General features: G+C 36.4%; 1 non-coding gene across 1 annotated transcript; it reads left to right on the top strand.

The window, feature by feature from the left end:
* Positions 1 to 9,216: 9,216 nt before the first annotated feature.
* On the top strand, positions 9,217 to 9,323 carry LOC124897433. Its single transcript, XR_007054152.1, has one exon. It is a non-coding gene; the product is annotated as a small nucleolar RNA R71 (small nucleolar RNA).
* The last annotated feature ends 210 nt before the right edge of the window (positions 9,324 to 9,533 follow it).

Below are 9,533 nucleotides of genomic sequence, written 5' to 3'. Positions count from 1 at the left end.
AGTTGAAAATTAAATTCTAAGCTTTGAGCCCAAAAAAGAGGTGTCTTTGCCTTTGGAATAAGTTCAAGATGTTCCGCCCATTTTTATTAGAAAACCCTAACATATGCTTTAAATACTCCATCCTAATTATAGAACCAAAATCACAGATCATAGTATTTTCTCGGATACACGACGACGTGTGTGATGTCTTATCAAGAGCCTGATGCCTTATCAAGAATGTCGTCAGCTCCTCTTCACATTTTAACAAGTTCTAACTTCAGCTGATGATGAAACCTGATGGCTTATCAGATATGTGATGACTTATCAGAATTTTCATTGCTTCTTCACTTCAAGTTCTCAAGCACTGCCTAAGCCTGACGACGAGCCTGACGGCTTATCACAACTTTGACGGCCTATCATAGGTTGTCATCACTTCTTCCAACTAAATCTCATTCTCTCTCTAAGGCTGACGGCAACTCTAATAGCTCATCACAAAGCTGACGACTTATCAGACAAGTCGTCAGCTATACCTCTCTCTCTACTTGCTTAGAAATCAACTCTTTTACTTACATTATTATAGGTTCTCTTACATCTTGACTTTTACTGTAATATCAAAGAGAAAATAATCAAAAATGACAAAAGTTGCTTAAGACTTTGCGATTATTTTCAGTTAAAAGCCTCGAATGTGTTAGCATCTGCTCACACATCAACACCCTCAAGTTAAAACAATTTCTTGTCCTCAAGAAACTAAACATAACTAAGAGGATACAAAGCACATTCGATAGTAAATCATCCATTTTAGCTTAAAACATCTTCACCATATTCAAGGTTAATTAATTTTAAAAACAACTATGCATATTATTGAAGAACAAAAATGTGACACACAGGAATCAAGATATGGCATTAATTCAGCAACAACAACCATGTATGTACCATGATTACACTATCCAAACAAGTTAGCAACTAGCAACGTAAACAGTATGCCCTTACAACAAAGAGGTCCCTCCTCACTCATATGTGAACTCAAGTATCTCAATGCGGGGACGGTCAAGAGACACTCACTCTCAGAAAGAAGTTCTAGTCAATGTATGCCAAATACCATAAGCTTTCCCTTATTTTCATTATCAAAGCTTTCAGATAGTTAAGTTAGGATCACTATAGGACTATTCTTCATCTTGTAATGTAGGCTTGGGATTGGTATGATACACAAGGATATTTAAGGTAACTAAGCCTCCTTAGTAATACACTATTTTTGGGGTCTCACATATAAACATTTACCTTATTTCTCCCTTTCTTGATTAAAGAACATTCAAGCTGGATGCAGATTTTATTCATTCATTTTATTTTTTTCACAACTTTTCTTTTATCATTCTTTTTCGGCCACACCCAGCCTTACATTTTTTACCCTTTTTCATACTCACTTTACGTCACGCACCCCTATGATAGATACCCTCAATTTAGGCTATTTACCTAAGTCAAAGTGTACAATTTCCAAGGAGGACCAGGGCCAAAACAGGTTTATTGTGATACAAATGGGAAGGTAATAGGTATAATATAAAGAATAGGCATTCAGGCTCAAATTCAGGATCAAGGGATATTATCCACACATAGAAGGTCATTAAGACTAAAAGTGGACTAATATCAACAACAGACTATGATCCTTTCCTAACTGCTATCCTACAACTAAGGAAAGATCAATCGACTGAGTTCTGGATTTAACACACAATGGAAACTAGGTAGTATCTCATACACACACGGCACAAAGGTACATCACAAGCTACTACCCATTCGGTACATACTATTATTTAGCAATGCTTATCTTGTCACTAGTACTCAAGCCATAACCAGATACAAAGTGGTCATACATAAATGCATATCACACAGTTATAAAATAGACCTTTGAAGAGGTGTTTAAAAATTAACAAAAATATATTAACTGCCTAAGATACTTGTATTTATCCTAGTCAACTGTAATATTTTACAACAAATTACAATATGCATAAACATGCTGGCTCTACTAAGAACAACACTATGGGGAAAAGAGTCATGGCAACAAAAACCCCAAGAGGACATCAACACCCACAAGTAGCCCCGCCCTCAATTTAAAATCATTCAATGTCCCCAATGCGTCAAACCAAAGCAAGAGAGATAGAAACATACCTATGGCACAATGGACGCAAAGATCTGATGTCAATCACATAATAAGAATACAAATAATAAAATACCTTGGGTTTCCTCCCAAGAAGCGCCAGATTTAATGTCGCGACATGACTAGGTTATCCTAACTACTCAGAATTCATCAAGATACCTTAAAAGTGCTTCATCCTTTATCTCTTCACTTAGATGATTTGAATCATCGGCCCATCTTTCGATCTGTACATCTTTTAGGTACGTTGGGCAAATATGAGAGCATGATAAGGAAAGTTCTATCACGCTACTTCGAAGACTTGAACCGCTTGCCCAATTTTGCACCAAAAATTCATGTGGGCTTATTTGGCAACGGTGAGAATCTTAAAAAGACACTAAATGGATATAGATCTTTAAGTTTCTAGACCTTCAAGATTGGGGATGTATTATACCCTTTCGGCATGAAAAACTCCAAAATGTAGGAATTTTTCTCCTTATTTCCAAAATTCATTATTTGCTTGGGTGATTCGAATTTCATCATATCCACCAAGCATAATGTTGAAAAGTGATTCGAGTGAGGTCTTCTCCCTAATTTTGGAGTTGGTTCCTTCTCGACCTCTACACCCTGAATTGGGCTAGAGTCTTTATAAGAGATTGGCTTGGTTTCTTCTTTTGCCTCTCGAACCATTTTCTCAATCTTGGCATCATTTCTCATGGTTGGTTGGGAAATCATCGAGGATTGCTCATCATCAAGCTCAACATCAATATAGGTTTCTTGCTCCTCATCTTAACACTCTTTCATTATTTTAAATGATTCCACAAACAAGATATCATCTAAACATAATATAGAAGAATACTTTGAATGATTGACCTTTATATCTATTTCCTCATGAATGATTGACTTCACGTCTTAACGCATATCACATATTATATCATATATTTTTTTCTGAAGATCCAATATTCATTGAAACATAGCATTAATGCCACTCTTACCGGTGCTTCGTTCTTCCTTTTCTTGACCATAAGACCTATCAAACTCATAAAAAAACTCGAATTAGGGTTAGCAGAATAGGGGGGATTTAGGAAATCACTCCAACGTCCATCTTGAACACAACATAAAGAGCAATCATACTCCCGCTAGGATGGAGATGGTGCACACAACTCTCTCTGAGGAGCATATCTATAGTTGTTCCAAAAGTGAGGTCCATCACAATATGGACACGGATCATCAAGATAAGATTTTCAACCACCAAGCTCATATTCATTCCACGATGCCATAGTAATAAGTAAACTAAAATAAAAATTAACCTAACACATGAAATAAAAGAAAACTAAAGACAAATATTTACAAGTATGAATTCAAGCAAGTAGGCCAAAATTTCAAACTAACTCAATACGCCAATTTGGTCCCCATTAACGGTGCCATTTTTGATAATGCTCAACTTACACATTAATTTCGTGCAAGGTGGTCATCGTCAATAAATTTACCCAACTTTAGAATTGAGGTCAAATCCATGAGGAACAATGTTAGTTGTGATTAAACTAATTTGAAACTATAGCTATATGATGAATTCAAACAAATGATACGAAAAGATAAAATGGGGGTTTTTGATAATCAAACAAATGTTAAAGTTTTAACTTGCTTCACAGCTCAAAACTAAAATTTTAATAGTTCAAATCAGTGATAGAGAGGAACTATGGTTGTGGTCACTACGATTAGTAATCCCAATTAACTAATAATTGTAGTATTAGGTTCTCATGACTTGTGGGAAACACCAAATTATCAGTTTCGACTGTCCATCTAAGTGTTTCTCAACCTGCCTAGATGTAAAACTCCCTAATTATCTTGATCTTAGAAAATAATTCTATTCATACTGATTTTATCTTAAGTTGATCAATCTAGTTACAACATTACTCATTAAATGGGAGCTTAACCTTCCTAAATCCTTGTTGATAATTCACTACCTTTAGTTTATTTCTCAGTTCGAGCAATTCAACATAAGGCAGGATTTATTGTTTGCAACCAATAAATAACAATCACTACAAAGGAATTATCAAGATGTCCCCACAATCACCCAAACCCTAACAAACTATTAAATACATGGGTGAATAATCATAGATCCCACAACCCTAGTTGTGGGTTTTAGTTCCACATGAGAAAGAAAGAGATATCAACAATTATAATTATCATTCAAAGTAATTAAACGTACAAATGATAAAGTCTAAAGTTGATTCTCTTCTATGTTCAAGAGAAAATTCCCACAACCAAATCAAAGAGTTGAAAATTGAACTCTAAGTTTTGAGCCCCAAAAAAAGGTGTCTATGCCTTTGGAATAAGTTCAAGATGTTCTTCCCCTTTTTATTAGAAAACCCAAACATATGCTTTAAATACTTTATCCTAATTATGGAAACAAAATCACAATTCATAGTATTTTTTTGAACAGACGACGACGTATGTGATAGCTTATGTGGAGTCTAATGCCTTAACAAGAATGTCGTCAGCTCCTCTTCACATTTGAACAAGTTTGGTCTTCGGCTGATGATGAACCTGACGGCTTATCAGATATGTGATGACTTATCAGAATTATCAGCGCTTCTTCACTTAAAATCCTCAAGAACTACGTAAGCCTAATGGCTTATCAACACTTTGATGGCTTATCACAGGTTTTTGCCACTTCTTTTTGTTGAATCTTATTCTCTGTCTAAGGATGACAGAAACTCTGATAGCTTATCACAAGGCTGACAACTTATCAGACAAGTTGTCAACTATACTTCCCTCTCTACTTGCTAAAAAATCAACTCTCTTACTTCTATTACTATTATTTCTCTTGAATCTTGAATTTTACTTAATATCAAAGAGAAGACAAAAAAAACAACAAAAGTTGCTTAATACTTTGCAATTATTTTCTGTTAAAAGCCTCAAATATTTTGGCATCTGCTCACACATCAACCCCCAACTAAGAATATAGAAGTGTCCCCACTGTATAAATAATCAAATATAAGAAAGATAAGGGTGCTCCCTGAAACCACATCAAGTGATAATATCACTATCATACTCTGCATTATCACCATCTTTTTTAAGATCGGACTACTCGACTGGGGTCTCATCATCACTGTCCACCCAAGAAGAAGAAAGTCTATCTCAGGGCCTTAGGACATTCTATAGGCTCTTCACACGTTTCCATATCCTAATAAAGCATTCGTCTCTCTTCTATTTACTTATCACTATAATTCTATGTGCAATCCAAAGGTCTCGATGTGACTCTGCCAAAGACGAGTAGTCCTTTTTAAGCATATCAATGATAGATTCTTTCTTTTTTGCTTGTTGGGAACAATATTTTTTGGTTGCTAAATGTTACGGCCTAAATGCTGAACTATTGACCCTACTTGTTCATGATAGATTCTTTCTTTTTTGCTCCTCTTTGTACTTCTCATAATCAGTACATGACATATAAGAATGGTGAGTGGTGGAAGACTCTCTCGGTCCTTATGGAAAACTATACACAAGATCTTTAATGGTTATAATATTTACTTCAATCTCATCAAGAGCTCTCGTGGTGGTTGGCCTATGAGACTCAGGCTCACTGCATGCCGGTTTTTCCAAGTCGGTCTTTTTTTCTTACTTTTATCGGGTGCGCCCTCACCTCTAATCCTCAAGGGGTAAATGGGGGAATTAGGGCCCACCCATTTATCACAAGCATACGCTTCCACCCTCACTCTTTTACAAAGCTCGGTAATTAAGGAGGGAAAGAATAGATGCATACCACATTAGTTCTTGAAATGAGCTATTTCATTAACCACGAGTTAATTAACATTCAGAGGGATGTCACCTAGAATACACGCAACTATCCTAGTATGCAATTTGGGGACTGCTGTCATGTGGGTGCAAAGAGAAACTCGACTACAAATAATATGTAACCATATCCAACCTCAGAAGTGAAGTCATTCATGGAAATATTGCTTTTAGTCTTAGTCCATGAGACATCCTTTCTGGGGCATAGTCATTGTGCCAACCAACTCCCCAATTTACACCATTATTTTGAATTCAATCTTGTCAGCCTACTTGAGCCCATAAATATCATTAATTTGTTTATCCTCAACTTTTATCAGCTTTCCCCAAATCTTTACAGTCATATTGAGTGGATCCAGACAACAGATTTTATTGATATTTGCATAAAATTCACGGACCCATTGCTCATTTGCAATGCATGGATCGGGGAGAAGAACCGCTACCCTATTACTTAAAGTTTGTCATGAAGTGTCGATAGTTTCTCTGATACATTTTCCAAGAAAACTCCTCTCTTTAGGAGAAACTTTATCCTTGAAAGATCACTGTAGTAATCAGTGTGGAAAACGGGTGCCATCAATCAGATGTGATCATACTTATCAATGAGATCGTCTTGATATCACTAATTATACTTTATATTTTTTGATGACATTTTAATCATGCAAGTTATGCTATAATGATCACTGGAGTTCATTGCACTAGGTGCTTAGTATTTCTTGACTAAAAATTAGAAATGTAGGATGTTTAGAATGGCAAGAAACTGTCCTTAGTTACAGCAATCGTGAGTCAGGACTTCATTCATGTTACCGTGATCATGGTCTATGACCACGGTCGTGATACCTGAGGGCAGTTCCGTTGTCAACTCTACATGTTTAGATTTTTTCCAATTTTAGGATACTAGCATGTTCTACAATATGGGTGCATATGAAGATCATTTGAACAATGGTAACAGGTGGATGGACGTGCCCTATAGAAAATAAATATCATTAGTGAAAGTTTATTTGGGCAAATTATCAACACTTGGTGTGCACATCTCATTTTTCTACATTTTCCAAACGTACTTGGGTACTCAAGATTTTCCACTTGTATGCACACCTTTTTCAAGTAGCCAACATCTCTCCAATATCAAGTAAGACAACATGGAAAGCATAACAATCGAAACTTTTGGCCCTTTCTTAATATACATTATAGAGCCTATTCTTATAAATAAAAGCACAGATTCATGACACTTACTGGTGTTATGATGCAGGAGGGATGCAAGGATATTGTTTGAGGCTTACAAACTTGGCCAGAAATTAGCACAAATTATAGAGTACAATATTTAAAGGGAGTGTGAGGGAAATGAGGTAAACTAGGGGATAAATAACAAAAGTGTCCAGGACTGCAGTCAAGGGACCGCGATCGCGGACACCTATGTGAGAGCAATTATGCTCCCCTGTTTTCACTTGTTAAGTATTTTACATAATTTTTACACATTTATATCCGTTTAAGCTCATACAATACACTCCATATTACCATAAATGTATGGGTTATTCATATGCCAAAGATACCATCTACCCTAGAATAACATAACAAAAAAGATACGAGCCACTCTTATGGCATTTATGGGTTGCCTCCCACCTAGCGCCTTAGTTATAGTCGTGGCACGTCGTCTTTCTTCCTTCATTCTCAAGGTGGTTCTTTGAACTCCTCTTCATTCATCTTCTTATTTTCAATATCCACCATGGATACTACTTGTAACTCCTTGGTTTGCTTCTTTGACTTGCAAATTTTGAAAGAGATCACATCCTCTTGTACTCAAAATTTTACTCCAATAGCTCTAGATCGACAATGGCTCTTCCGATGGACTTGAAAGGATGACCAACAATGATAGGTACCTCTTGGTCCATTTCACAATGCAATGCCACAAAATCTGCTTGGAGAATAAACTTGTCAACTTTCATAAGGACGTCAAGCAATATATGCACCGGCCTTTTTATAGACTGGACTGCCATTAAGATCTGCATAGAGGTTGGCATCGGGTTATACAAACCATGTTTCTTATATATTAAAAAAGACATTAATTTGATTCTCGCATCAAGGTGACATAGATATTTTAAAAATTCATGCGTCCCAATTGTGCAAGAATAGTTAATGCTCTGGGGTCATCTTTTTTTTTGCATCTTTGCTATGCATGATAGTGCTACACCCATGAGTGACATCAATAGTATCTCCTTAAATAAATTTCTTATTGGGTATCAAATTTTTCATCAACTTAGTATATCCTAGAATCTCATGGATATCTCCAAGAAAGTTTTGCCATGAAATTCCACAATTTGTTATTTTCCTATTTTTATGCAATCGTTGAGGAAATAGAGTAGGAACTGGGATGGTTGGTCTTGCTGGCTTTTCAACTTCAACCACTTCTTCGTCATTTGCTTCTCCTCTTTGAGGCTGCACCTCCTTGGTCTTAGCATTGGGAAAATTTTAGCTCAAGTTTCCCCTAATGGGTTCATCATGTGTTTTCCCACTTCTTGTTAAAAATTCTAGGACTTACACATCATTCTTTGGGTTAGCAATTGTGTCACTTAGAAGTCCACCCCTAGGCCTCATATTTAATTATGTAGAGATTTTCCTAACTTGGGTCTCCAATTTCTTGATAGAAGCAAGTGAGACACCACTGTTTGAGAGAGTTGGGAAAAACCATACTTCAATTTGTGGGCCATTTTGTTTGTACCTTCCACTCTACCCAACATCCTTACCAACACATCCTTGGTCTTGAACTTTTTAGGTTGACGATATTTGACTCTTTAGGTTTGGCCCGATCATGAGAAGTAACATAAAGGTCATAGTAATATTCTGGATCCCTTCAATTTCTATCCCTCTCACGGTGCATCCAACCTTGATTCACACTTTGCCTTTGATAGGTAGGGCGGGAACCCCTCGAGTAGTTAGCCAAATAGCGGATTTCCTCATTCTACTTCTTTGCCTCTTCATCATCTTCATAAGACTTTTATGCTACGAAATTGACCGCTTTTCCGGATGTGCTCATAACATGCTTTTTCAAGAGTTTGAGTTGGGTCAATATTTTTGCGATGTTTTCCTCCTTTTCTTCATTTTGTTTCCTTTGTTTATTATCGATCATGGAAGTGGTTAAAGGAATATTTAGAACTTTGATTTCTCAGGTATGCCAACCTCGATTTTGCTTAGTCACTTCTCCAATCAATAGTAAGGCCGCATTGTCATACAATATCACTAAGGAACCACCTGCCGCATTATCTACCCCTGTTTTGTTTAATGGATCAAGGGAACGGTAGAAGATCTCAAAAAGCATTTTCTCTAGGACTTCATGATTTTGGCATTGAATAAGATTACCATTAAACCCCTCCCAAGCATCAAACAATGGTTCTCCGTTCATTTGCCAAAAAATTTAAAATTTCATCCCGATTTTGAAGAATCTTTTATGGCGGGAAATATCTATCAAGAAACACCATAGTATGGTCATCCCAAGATGTAATTGAGCCAGGTGGAAGTGAGAGTAGCCATGAAATAGCATTTCCCTTTAATGATAATGGGAAAAGTCAAAGCTGAATGGACTCTTGGTAATGTGTTCTATATTGAACGGTGCACACACTTCCACAAAACTATTCAAATGGACGCA

Source organism: Capsicum annuum, chromosome 3 (genome assembly GCF_002878395.1).
Source record: "Capsicum annuum cultivar UCD-10X-F1 chromosome 3, UCD10Xv1.1, whole genome shotgun sequence".
Classification (NCBI taxonomy): Eukaryota; Viridiplantae; Streptophyta; class Magnoliopsida; order Solanales; family Solanaceae; genus Capsicum; species Capsicum annuum.
The sequence above is the reverse complement of the archived record's forward strand: the minus strand, read 5'-3'. Positions and strand labels throughout refer to the sequence as shown.